The following is a 13,673-nucleotide window of genomic DNA, read 5'->3' as shown; positions in this document are numbered from 1 at the left end:
ATTTTTGGATTGTGTCCCATATTATATACAGGCCTGTAAGGCAGAGACAGGCAGACAGACAGACTGGCAGACAGTCATGCAGACAGACATGCAGACAGACAGGTCAGCAGACATACATGATAGCATTGTAGAGCAGAGTAAGGTAGAGTTTAGAGTGGAGTAGAATAGAAAGGAGTAGAGTACAGTAGAGTAGATGAAGCAATCTATACAGTATCTAACTATCGTTCAGCAGAGTGGATTCATGATGAAATTCTGATGTTTGAGTTGAAAACCGACACCTAACCCTAACCCTACACCATGCTTGTCTCTGTACCATGCAGCCTGCTCCTCTCTCCTCCTCCTCTCCTCTCTTTTTTACTTTCCTCCTCCTCCTCCTCTCCTCTCCTCCTCCTGCTCCTCCTCCCCTGCTCCTCCTCCCTCCTCCCCAGTCTGCCAGCTGCTCCTCCAGACAGCTGCCTGGCTCATTCTCCAGGCTGAGCAGACATGTTACAGTCCAGGCTCTGTTGTGTTTCAGTGATCCACTGCTATTTCTACTGGTAATCCCAGCTCAAGCCCCTTTTCTCTTCTCACACACACACTCACACTCACACACAGTCATAAACACCCAACTGTGTAGTGTGAGAGAGGAGGGTGTTGGCACTGCATGACTCACATTGTTTCCAGGCAGCAGGCCGGACCTCCAGGGTGGGGGTCAGGGTCTGAGGCCCACCGAGGAGCCAGGAGCCTGGCTGGCCCCGCAGAGCCCATCCCTGCCTGGAGGAGACATGTGGCCCCGCAGAGCCCGTCTGGCGACAGGGAGGCATGTTACACAGAGACTGTGTGTCTGTTGTCAAGAGAACACATTCTTATACTGTCCAACATGCACTGAGGTATGCATGTCGCCCAACAAACTCACTCACTAACTCTCTCTCCCTCTTTTCTACACGCACACACACACACACACACACCACATTCACTTTTATATTCATAAGCACACAGACACACACACATACTCACACACACACACAGTGACCCTGCTTCCAGTTGTTGTCTCATAAAGCAGGTGAGAGAGAGACAGTAGGAGGCATTGCAGCCTGCGTGAGTGTGCATGTGTGTATGTGTGTGTGGAGTGTGTGTATGTATGTGTGGAGTGAGTGTATGTGTGTGTGGAGTGTGTGTATGTATGTGTGGAGTGAGTGTATGTGTGTGTGGAGTGTGTGTATGTATGTGTGGAGTGAGTGTATGTGTGTGTGGAGTGTGTGTATGTATGTGTGGAGTGAGTGTATGTGTGTGTGGAGTGTGTGTATGTATGTGTGGAGTGAGTGTATGTGTGTGTGGAGTGTGTGTATGTATGTGTGGAGTGAGTGTATGTGTGTGTGGAGTGTGTGTATGTATGTTCGTTCGTTATCTGCCGCTTGTCCGGGGGTCGGGTCGCGGGGGCAGCAACCTAAGCAGGGAGGCCCAGACTTCCTTCTCCCCGGCCACTTCCATCAGCTGTTCTACCATGTTCTACCTATAGCTGCATGTTCTACCTATAGATGTTCTACCTATAGCTGCATGTTCTACCTATAGATGTTCTACCTATAACTGCATGTTCTACCTATAGATGTTCTACCGATAGCTGCATGGTCTACCTATAGATGTTCTACCTATAACTGCATGTTCTACCTATAGATGTTCTACCGATAGCTGCATGGTCTACCTATAGATGTTCTACCTATAGCTGCATGTTCTACCTATAGATGTTCTACCTATAGCTGCATGTTCTACCTATAGATGTTCTACCTATAACTGCATGTTCTACCTATAGATGTTCTACCGATAGCTGCATGGTCTACCTATAGATGTTCTACCTATAACTGCATGTTCTACCTATAGATGTTCTACCGATAGCTGCATGGTCTACCTATAGATGTTCTACCTATAACTGCATGTTCTACCTATAGATGTTCTACCGATAGCTGCATGGTCTACCTATAGATGTTCTACCTATAGCTGCATGTTCTACCTATAGATGTTCTACCTATAGCTGCATGTTCTACCTATAGATGTTCTACCTATAACTGCATGTTCTACCTATAGATGTTCTACCGATAGCTGCATGGTCTACCTATAGGTGTTCTACCTATAACTGCATGTTCTACCTATAGATGTTCTACCTATAGCTGCATGGTCTACCCAGCTCTGCTATAATTTCCTGGATTCATGAGCTGTGGAAACCCAGGGCAGGGGCTCACTACACACACACGCGCACACACACACGCACACACGCGCACACACACGAACACACACACACGCACACACACGAACACACACGCGCACACACGCGCACACACACGCACACACGCGAACACGCGCACACACACACGCACACACACACACGCGCACACACACACACGCGCACACACATACGCGCACACACACACACACAGGGGAGGAGGACCTACAGCAGATGTAGCAGTAGACTGACATTTAAAACAACAGAGATAAAAGATGAAACAATTAGAAAAACAAGAGAAAGTGTTTGTGGTGACATCATGATTATTGGGGGTAGGGCTATTAGGAGGCCAGGCAGGGAGGAGGAGCGGGAGGCAGGAAACCGGGGCAGAGCGGGCAGGGATGGGGGGGGGGGGGGGGGGGGGGGGGCAGGAAACCGGGGCAGAGGCAATTTGAGAAGCTGAGGGTTGTTAGTCTGCAGCTGTCTGCCCTTCAACCTCACTCTCTTTCCATCTCTTCCTCAACTTCTCTTTCTCTCTTTCCATCTCTTCTTCCCCTTTCTCACAATTTTTGCTTTCTTTATCTCTTTCCCAGCACAGTCTCCCTTTTCTTTGCCCATCTCTCTACCTCTCTCCCGTATCTCCCTCTTTCTCTCTTTTAATCTTTGATTAATTAATTAATAAATCTATCGATTACACAATCATGCAATAACTTTGCATCTTCCCTGTGTGTGTCTGTTTATCTGTGAGTGTTTATCTGTGTGTATGTTTTTATATACTCCTGCGTTTGTGCATGTGTGTTATCCATATGTGTGTGTGTTTATATACATCTGCGTTTGTCCATGTGTGTTATCCATATGTGTGTGTGTGAGAGCAAGTCAGCAACTGTTTACTGCAGTCTTTAAAGAACCTCCCCTTTTATAACCATTTAGTGAGAACCCAGACTTGGAGAACACTGGAGAACCTTTGAAGAACTCAGTCTTGAAGCATTTCTTAATAGATAGGAATCTTGTCTTGAGATTCCCCCCCTCGAAACGAGACAATTAGTTTGGGAGCTTCATTCGAGCCTCATGTTGCAGAACATCAGTTGGAGGAATTCATAGAACCTTATGTTTAACAATCCTTACAAAAAACTTTGGAGCACTAATTGTTCAAATGTGTTTCTGATCCGCTGCGTGTGTGTGTTTATCTCTTCTGTCTTCTGTCTGTGGTGTTTAAGCTGCCAGATCGCTTCCTTTGAAATCAGCTCAGTCATGAACTCATTCCTACAGACATGCTTGCGTGTAATACGGGCTATACAAATACATTTTGATTTGATTTTGATTTGAGAGAGAGAGAGAGAGAGGGAGGGAGAGAAAGAGAGAGAAAGAGAGAGGGAGAGTAAGAAATGAGATGGATTGAGAAAGATAGAGAGAGATACAGGGAGAGAGGAAGACAAGGAGAGAGAGAGAAAGGGAGAAAGAGAGGAGGGGGGAGTGAGGGGGAGAGAGGGCGAGAGAGATCAAATGTGGCAGTGTTCAGTGCTGCAGAGCAGTAGATGACTACCAGATGGGCAGAGTGTGTCCAAACAGGAATGACAGCGTGGAGGCAATTCAGCAATTTGTCAGATTTGAGGTTCATCCACTTTGTGCTTCTACTTCAGAGAGTCTTACAATCAGAGCGGCTCTCAGGGAGGAGATGCCCATGGCTTCTCACACACACACACACACACATTCACACAAATACACACACACACAGCTACATGCACAGAAACAGACTTACAATCACACACTTCCATGCACATACCTACACGCACACACCAGCAGAATTGATTGATAACCACTTCACACATTGCTATGGCTACATGAATGGGAGGAGGGGCAGGGGTAGGAGGGGGAAGAGAGGAGGAGGAGAAGGAGGAGGAGGGGGAAGAGAGGAGCAGGAGAAGGAGGAGGAGGGGGAAGAGAGGAGCAGGAGAAGGAGGAGGAGGGGGAAGAGAGGAGCAGGAGAAGGAGGAGGGGGAAGAGAGGAGGAGGAGAAGGAGGAGGAGGGGGAAGAGAGGAGCAGGAGAAGGAGGAGGAGGGGGAAGAGAGGAGCAGGAGAAGGAGGAGGAGGGGGAAGAGAGGAGCAGGAGAAGGAGGAGGAGGGGGAAGAGAGGAGGAGGAGAAGGAGGAGGAGGGGGAAGAGAGGAGGAGGAGGAGGGGGAAGAGAGGAACATGAGGAGGAGGGTGAAGAGAGGAGCAGGAGAAGGAGGAGGAGGGGGAAGAGAGGAGGAGGAGAAGGAGGAGGAGGGGGAAGAGAGGAGCAGGAGAAGGAGGAGGAGGGGGAAGAGAGGAGCAGGAGAAGGAGGAGGAGGGGGAAGAGAGGAGCAGGAGGAGGAGGAGGAGGGGGAAGAGAGGAGGAGGAGAAGGAGGAGGAGGGGAAAGAGAGGAGCAGGAGGAGGGTAGAAAGTGGTCTTTGTTGCTCCCTGTTCAGGCCTCTCTAGGAGGAAACCAGGTCTTAACTGCTGCATGGAGACACACCCTCCTGGAGGGGGGGCAGAGAGGGGGGAGGGGGTTGGCAAAGGGAAGGATGAGGTAGCAGGAGCCACCCCGCCTCCCCCCCACACACACACACACACCCACACACACGTTGGCTACCTACACCTCACCTCACATACCTACCCACACATGAGCCTGACATGGAAAACATTCCAGAACATTCTGCCCTCTATCCTGCTGCTCTATCACATAGTCATGGAAACAACAAACCCTAACACTGCAGAACCAACCTTGACCCCAACCCTTATTCTGACATTGATAACCTAAACTCTTAACCCCAGCCCCAAACCCCCACCTAGCCCAGTGTTGGTAGCCAGTGCAGTACACTGGAATGTCTGTGTGTGTGTAGGTGTGTGTGGCGGTGGGGACAGTCAGTGCCTTTGACTGTGTGTGTGTATCTGTTTTTGTATTTGCATGTGTGAGCAAGCTCATGCCATTGTACCCCAAATTAATCATGTATTGTGGTTTTGAGGCAGCCAGAGTGTGTTGCAGCAGACCAGATGTGGGTCAAAGGAAAATGTTTAGTTTGGGAACTCAGTAAGGTGTGTGTGTCTGCATGTTTATACTGTACACATAAGTGTAATGGCATGCAGGGCATGCGTGTGTGTTGGTGCATGTGTGCACTCTGTATGTTTGTACTGTGTGTGTGTAACTACAAGTCCTCTACCATAGCTAGCCTAGCTACACCTCCTCTACCTCACAGCTAGCCTAGCTACACCTCCTCTACCTCACAGCTAGCCTAGCTACACCTCCTCTACCTCACAGCTAGCCTAGCTACACCTCCTCTACCTCACAGCTAGCTAGCCCTACTACCTCCTCCACTTTTGTGCTATTAAGCTAGTGTTTCTTTCTCCCTGCGGTGAACATGGAGGTCAACCACCTTCTCAGACGGCCCGCTTTTCTGTTGTTTGTGTCAAGTACATTTGCTGCCTAGCAGCTTGTCTGAACCTTTAATTAAGATCCTAATTCTATATGAGATGCTATTCTTATCCATAACATATACATTATAATAATATGTAATTCCAGACATACCAACCTGCACCCCCTCCCCCCTTCCAGGAGACTTGGGATGTCTGGAGTGAGGGAAGGTATGTGTTAGTCATTTGGAAACAAAGCAATGGGGGTTGCTGATGTCGTATCCCACAATGCAATGCAGAAATCCTCTAACATATGGTGCACCAGGAAGGGGCTGGTTGACCCTCGACCTCCCATGAGTCTCCTGGGATTGGCTGCTCCCGACATCCAACATCACTGCACAGTGCCGCCATGCTGCCTCGCTGTGACTGGAATAGCAATCACTCCCTCTCCCTCTAACCTGGGTCTCGAGTCTCCCATATTTTAATTATTTCCTTTTTCCCCCATTTCTGGGCTTAATCTCTTTCTCTCTCTCTGTCTCTCTCGCTCTAGAATTCATCTTTGTATTTATTTTCTCTGTCTTGTCTATAACCTTCTCGTCAATCTTTGGAGGAACATGTCTCTCTGTCTCCACACATGGGATCCATTACAGCTTGCGGGAGAGAGTACAGGAAGTGGGCTGAAATGTGTTGCTCTACTTACCTCTGTTTCCTACCGCCTTCGGTCTGAGGCCCAGTGTTCCCTAGCCCTAGAACTTTAGAACCCTAGCCATAGCACCTTTGAACCCTAGCCATAGAACATTAGAACCCTAGCCCTAGAACCCTAGAGGGTAACAGGGTTAGGGTAACAGGGTAGGGTGAGGGTAACAGAGTGAGGGTAACAGGGTAGGGTGAGGTAACAGGGTGAGGGTAACAGGGTAGGGTGAGGGTAACAGGGTGAGGGTAACAGGGTGAGGATAACAGGGTAGGGTGAGGGTAACAGGGCAAGGTGAGGGTAACAGGGTAGGGTGAGGGTAACAGGGTGAGGGTAACAGGGTGAGGGTAACAGGGTAACAGGGTGAGGATAACAGGGTAGGGTGAGGGTAACAGGGTAAGGTGAGGGTAACAGGGTGAGGGTAACAGGGTAGGATGAGGGTAACAGGGTAGGGTGAGGGTAACAGGGTAGGGTGAGGGTAACAGGGTAAGGTGAGGGTAACAGGGTAGGGTGAGGGTAACAGGGTAAGGTGAGGGTAACAGGGTAGGGTGACGGTAACAGGGTAAGGTGAGGGTAACAGGGTAAGGTGAGGGTAACAGGGTAGGGTGAGGGTAACAGGGTAGGGTGAGGGTAACAGGGTAAGGTGAGGGTAACAGGGTAGGGTGGACATGGTTAGGGTGAGGGTAACAGTCGTAGAAGGCTGGACATGGTTAGGGTGAGGGTAACAGTCGTAGAAGGCTGGACATGGTTAGGGTGAGGGTAACAGTCGTAGAAGGCTGGACATGGTTAGGGTGAGGGTAACAGTCGTAGAAGGCTGGACATGGTTAGGGTGAGGGTAACAGTCGTAGAAGGCTGGACATGGTTAGGGTTGTGTGGCTGAATAGGAGCCTCCTTTGTGTCCTGATAACAAACACCTGTGAACAATTGGAGAGGAGGAGGAGGTAGAGGAGGGAGAGGAAGGGATGAGGAGGGTGAGTAGGGGAGAGGAGGGTGAAGAGGGTGTGTTTAAAAAACAAGATAAATATATTTATCTCTCCCTCTGCCTCATATTTTGTCACTCTGTGTCTCTGTCTCTCTCTGTCCAGGCTGAGGTGTCTGTCTGGAATGCAGTCTGCCAGCCATGTGCAGATCTCCTGCTGCTCCTCCGTTTTCAAACAAACACATCTCATCTCGCAGCACTCTTGGAAATTGGCAAAATCTCTTTTTCCTCGCTTGCAAAAAAAAAAGAGAGACAGGATCCCAAACTGGATTCACCCATGTGTGTTAAATATAGATGCTCAGGCTCAGCCTGCAGAGTCTGAGCTGTCAGGACAATAACGATAATAATTGTAAAATAATTTAATACAATCTCAGTTCATCCATCTTTCTCCTTCGCTGTCTCTCGCTCTCTGAGGGCAGAGGGAGAACGACAGACTCCATTCAACGAGGCCAGAGTGAATATTCCTACTGTGGGAGGAGAGGACAGGGGATGGGAGAGAGGGAAAGGGAGGGGAGAGTAGAAAAGAGAGGAAAGGAGAGGAAAAGGTGGGGACAGGAGAGAAGAGACGAGAAGAGGAGAGAACAAAAGAGAGGGAGAGGACATAAGAGGAGAGAGGGAGGGAGGGTGAGGACAGGAGAGAGGGAGGTAGAGGAGAGAGGGAAGGGGTGAGGACAGGAGAGGAGAGAGGGAGGGAGAGGAGAGAGGGAGGGAGAGAGAGAGAGGACAGGAGAAGAGACGATTGATGAAAAAGGAAAAACAAGGAGCTGACAGTTAGGGACGACTAATCACTAATCACCCAGTCTAGCCAAGAGCGTCCTCCTTCTCACTGTTGCCTGTGCTCACACACACACCCTTACACACACACACATACACAGACTGACATATATACACACACACGCTCACACAGCGCTTGAACCTGTGGCTGGTGCCAACAGCAGATAATTATAAACCCCTCTGGAGACCAGCCTGACCTACTGACCTCCTGCACACCAAGCCTACTGGGAGGAAGGGAGAGAGGGAGGGGGCAGGGGAGAGGAGAGAAGGAGAGGAGGAGGGGAGAGAGGGAGGGGGCAGGGGACAGTAGAGAAAGAGAGAGGGAGGGGGCAGGGGAGAGTAGAGAAGGAGAGAGGGAGGGGGCAGGGGAGAGTAGAGAAGGAGAGGGGGAGGGGGCAGGGGAGAGTAGAGAAGGAGAGAGGGAGGGGGCAGGAGAGAGTAGAGAATGAGAGAGGGAGGGGGCAGGGGAGAGGAGAGAAGGAGAGGAGGAGGGGAGAGAGGGAGGGGGCAGGGGAGAGTAGAGAAGGAGAGAGTCAGGGGGTAGGGGAGAGTAGAGAAGGAGAGGAGGGGAGAGAGGGAGGGGGCAGGGCAGAGTAGAGTAGGAGAGGGAGAGAGAGGAAGGATGGGGGATTGACGGGTTGTTTGGCAGGGGGTGGGGGAGGGCCAAGGGGAGGGGAGAGAAGGAGAGGAGGGGAGAGAGGGAGGGGGCAGGGCAGAGTAGAGAAGGAGAGAGGGAGGGGACAGGGAAGAGTAGAGAAGGAGAGAGGGAGGGGACAGGGAAGAGTAGAGAAGGAGGGGGAGAGAGGAAGGATGGGGGGTTGACGGGTTGGTTTGGCAGGGGGTGGGGGTGGGGGAGGGCCAAGGGGAGGGGAGAGGGGCATGAACTATGGAGTCACTTTGTCAGCATTATTATACAATATTATATTATCTTTAGTGATTTTTCACAAACTAGAACACAACAAGGACATACCACTGTGTTGGTTTGACAAAACAGAAAGATGAATCTCCTTTGTTATTCCTGCTAACCCTGCCTACTAAACTCTCTACCTCTCTTTCTCTATCCCTCCCTCCCTCTCTATTCCTCCCTCTCTGTCCCATCACTTGATAGGTCTCTGTATGACATCACTGACTAGGTATGACATCACTGGATGGGAGAGTGGGAGAGAAGGAGAAAAGGAGAGAGAGGGGTAGAGGAGAGAGTTGAAGGGAGAGAAAGCAGGGGTTCACCACTAGTCTCCCATGATTGATGATGATTGGGACCAGATAAACCTCTCCCAACATGAACTCTCTTTTTCCCCCTTCTTCCTTTTCTTTCCCTCTCTCTCTCTCTTTCTCTCTCCCCCTTTCTCCCTCTAACCTATCATAGTATTTACATCTGACCTGTTCAATGTGTGGATGTGTGTTGATGTGTGGTTAAGGTTGTTTACTGGTGTGTGTGCGCTTGTTGCATGAGTGACAGTCTGTAGGGAAGACTGTGAAGCACCTCCAGGGTTAGGGTACATACGTATGATGCTCCTCTCCCCTCCCCTCTTCTCTTCTCTTTGAAACTTGTCTTCAGATCTGATCACTTCCAGATGTCCAATATTAGATCTGGGGCTCTATCTTGCACCCAGCGCAATTGATTTTGTACACCGGCGCATGTATCATTCCTATTTTGCACCCGACGCACAGCGGACTTTACCCTCCACAGACGCACGTCGGTAAATTAGGGAATGAACTTGCGCTCCCGGGTGCGGGTCAGCGAAAAAAGGAGGCGTGTTCCAGCGCAAACGTTCCCTGGTGCTATTTTGCAGTTTCAGAAAACAATTCTGCCACAGACCAGGAAAAACGTAGTCTAAAGTCAGTGGCGCATTATTCAGATGCTATTTTAAGGGGGCATGCTTGGCACGTGCGCACTGCTGGCGAGGCCAGGGTCTTCTTCCTGCGAAGCTGCGTTACATTGTTTTGATTTATTGTATGGCTGTGTTACATTTCTTTCATGTCAATGATTAAAGATTTTCATGAGAAAACTCTATCTATGTGAACTTGATTTGTAACAATTGTGGCAATTTCCTCCCATTACATTACATTTACATTTAGTCATTTAGCAGACGCTCTTATCCAGAGCGACTTACAGTAAGTACAGGGACATTCCCCCGAGGCAAGTAGAGTGAAGTGCCTACAATGTCATTTTGCACGGACGGGAATCGAACCAACAACCTTCTGATTAATAGCCCGACTCCCTAACCGCTCAGCCATCTGACCCCCCTGTTACTCCCACGCCTCTTTAACCAAAGCTAATTTGGGTGGGTTTCTTCTCCCATCCCCATACAATGTCACTTCTCTATCTTTTACGGCCCTGACAAGAACGTCGGTCTCCTCGGCTGTAAAACCGCTCTTGGCATGCGCCTGGAAAATCCGCCGTTATAATAGCAATCCACCATGGAACAAGCGCGCCTGTCTTAAAGGGAATGTGAGATGACGCTCTGATTGGTTTATTGCACGTTACGCCCAAACCACACCTATGAGTAGGTCTAATGTAGCTACTTCAGATCCAACTCATTTTAGAGTTGGATCATTTATCCCGCCGGTATAATAGCAACAGCGCCCGAGTTCTGCCAACAAAGTTACTTGCGTTTCCCGTTTGATACTTGCGTTTCAGATCGTTAAAATAAGGCCCATTATCTCTCTCTACGTTTCTGTCTCCCTGAATGTCTTGCCCTCTGTCTGTTTAAACGTCACTTTCTGTTTATACGTCACTATCTCTTTTTATGTCTATCCTTCGTCTCTGTGTCTTTCAGTCTTTCCATTTTCTCCTCCACTCTCTGCATCTCCTTCCATCTCTTCACTCTCTAGGGGATGAGCATGAAGACCACTCACCATCCGAATCACCGAAAAACAATCTTCCTCTCTTCCCTTCACTCCATCCTCTACATCCTCCTCTCTCCCGCTCCCCCAGGCCCTCTCTCTTGCTGACCTCAGATTCATCCCTCACACTCCCTACAGACCCCCCACACACACCCCTCACACTCCCTCCAGACCCCCCACACACACCCCTCACACTCCCTCCAGACCCCTCACACACCCCCCTCACACTCCCTCTAGACCCCCCACACACATCCCTCACACTCCCTCCAGACCCCCCCACACACACCCCTCACACTCCCTCCAGACCCCCCACACACACCCCTCACACTCCCTCCAGACCCCTCACACACACCCCTCACACTCCTTTCAGACCCCCCCACACACACCTCTCACACTCCCTCCAGACCCCCCCCAACACACCTCTCATCTGACTCCGCTAGCCTCAGCCCCAGCCTCTGTCCCAGCCTTTGCCCCAGCCTCAGCCCCAATCTTTTGCCCCAATGCAACACAAGACCCTCTTCTCCAAATGAAATTCTTTGGAAAGTCATTTTATATCACCCTTTGAACGTGCACTGAACTGTAAACCTCCCTGTTGGAGACCAAATACAGAGCTTGGAGGAGGGGGGGACAAGGGGGTGGGGGGGTCAAGGGGTGGGGGAGGGCAAGAAGGAGAATTATAATTCTTTGCAGGCCTTTGGTATTAACCCAAACACCATAGCTGTCGGTGGGGGTGGGGGGCTGGGGGGGAGCGGCAAACATTCAGTGTTAATTGGCACTTTGTAAACTCAGTGCTTCCTTTTGTGGGGGAAGTGGATAAGAGGGAGGGAGGGATAGAGAGAGAGGGAGTGAGTGAGAGAGAGGTAGATAGAGTGAGAGGGAGAGAAAGAGAAAGAGAAAGAGAGAAAGCCAGCTCTTGTTGAGGGTGTTTATGGTTCACTTATTTTGTTAATTGGTTTTTCTATCCCCAATGAAAAAAAGAGAAAAAGAAGAATTCATGTTACACCCAGCTTCCCTCCCTCCCCCCTTCTCTCTCTTTCTCTCCCTTCTTACTTTTTTGTCTCTCCCTCCCAACTTCTCTATACCTCTTTCTCTCCCTGTATCTCCCTCCCTCCCAGCCTCCCTCCCTCCTCTGACCCCCCAGCCCCTGCTCTGCTCAGTGACCATCCCTAAGCTCCAACACTGCCACAACACCAGGGTTAGAGCTCCAACACAGCCACAGCTAGGAGGAGGAGAGGAGGGAGAAGTAAGTTAGGAGGAGGAAAAGAGGAGGAGAGGAAAAGGAGATGAAGGTGAAAGGAGGAGGAAGAAGGAGAGGATGAAGGTTAGGAGGAGGAGAGGATGGAGAAGCAGGTCCCAGCTTGAGGTTGTTTACCCCCAACAGTTCTAGTCTGCTGGTTGTTAATGACAACGTTCCAGAACGTTCTCTGCATGGCCCATCCACCCTTTCTCCTCCTGTCTCCTCTAACCCTGCTCGCTATTCTAGAACAACACCAATCTCTCTCTCTTGGAGTGGAGGGGTGAGGAGGTGAGGCCCATGCAGGCCAGGCTGAAAGGCCCAGGTGTCACCATTGTGTGGGAGTGAATGGGCCAGACCCCTCCTCACCCTTCCCCTCCTCCCCTTCTTCACCCTCCCCCTCCTCACCCTCCTCACCCCCCTCCTCACCCTCCCCCTCCTCACAGTACCCCTCCTCCCCCTCCCCCTCCTCACCCTCCCCCTCCTCACATTACCCCTAATTGTACCCCTAACCCTACCTCTTCACCTACCACTCTCTCCATCCTCCCTTCCACCTGGAGGGGAGAAAGGGAAGACTTTAGAGAGAGCGGTAAATAGAAACAGATATAAAAGGGGAGAGAGTGAGACAGAGTGATGGATATCAAAAGACAAAAACAGAGAGAAATAGAGAGAGAGATAGAGACAGAGACAGGGGGAGCGGGAGATGAATGACCAGTGGACAAGAGTGTGGGTTCTCCACTTCAGGAAGTCCACTGTTGAGAACTAGGCCATGACTTCCACACATACACATCCAGGACTTCCACACACACACACACACACATCCAGGACTTACACACACGCACATACTGGGTGTGTCTAGGGTAGCGTGAACTCATGAGTGTGTGTGTGTCCCTAAGAAGATACAGGAGGTGGCTGGGGGATTTAGAACCATCAGGAGCACTAAGCTGTTGCAGGTGTTCCTGGCTGCTCTCCCAAGATCCTGCTCCAGCAGGGAGCTCCGTGTGTGTGTGTGTGAGGCTATGATGATTCTCCAGATGTTCAGTACTATCATCATCTTCATAAAACCCCAACATGTACCCCCAGAGAGTGACTGGATAGAGGGGGTGGGTAGATATATGATTGTGTTGTTCCGTGTGGTTGTGGTGTTAGTGTGTGTGAGGTTGTGTGTTAGTGTGTGTGAGGTTGTGTGTTAGTGTGTGTGAGGTTGTGTGTTAGTGTGTGTGTGGTTGTGTGTTAGTGTGTGTGTGGTTGTGTTACTGTGTGTGTGGTTGGTTCAGTGACTGACCTGACTAGGTCATCAGGAGGAACAGGTTCCTCTTCTGCACTGAAGTCGTTCACTTCCTTTCCTGAGACTCTGCTGCCCTCGTGTGGTAGAGATGGAAACTGCAGCTCAGAGAGCAGGGAGGTGCCCAGTCTGGTCCTGTCACCTGTTCATCATGCTAACTCTAAGAGTCCCCCCCCCCAGACACACACACACCCTGAGAACAGCACTGCGCACACACATGCACACACAAACAACCCACTACACACACACACACTCTCTCTCTTTCTCACACACACACACACACACCCACATA

This window comes from Osmerus mordax, chromosome 27 (genome assembly GCF_038355195.1).
Source record: "Osmerus mordax isolate fOsmMor3 chromosome 27, fOsmMor3.pri, whole genome shotgun sequence".
Taxonomy (NCBI): Eukaryota; Metazoa; Chordata; class Actinopteri; order Osmeriformes; family Osmeridae; genus Osmerus; species Osmerus mordax.
This window is presented reverse-complemented; position numbering follows the sequence as displayed.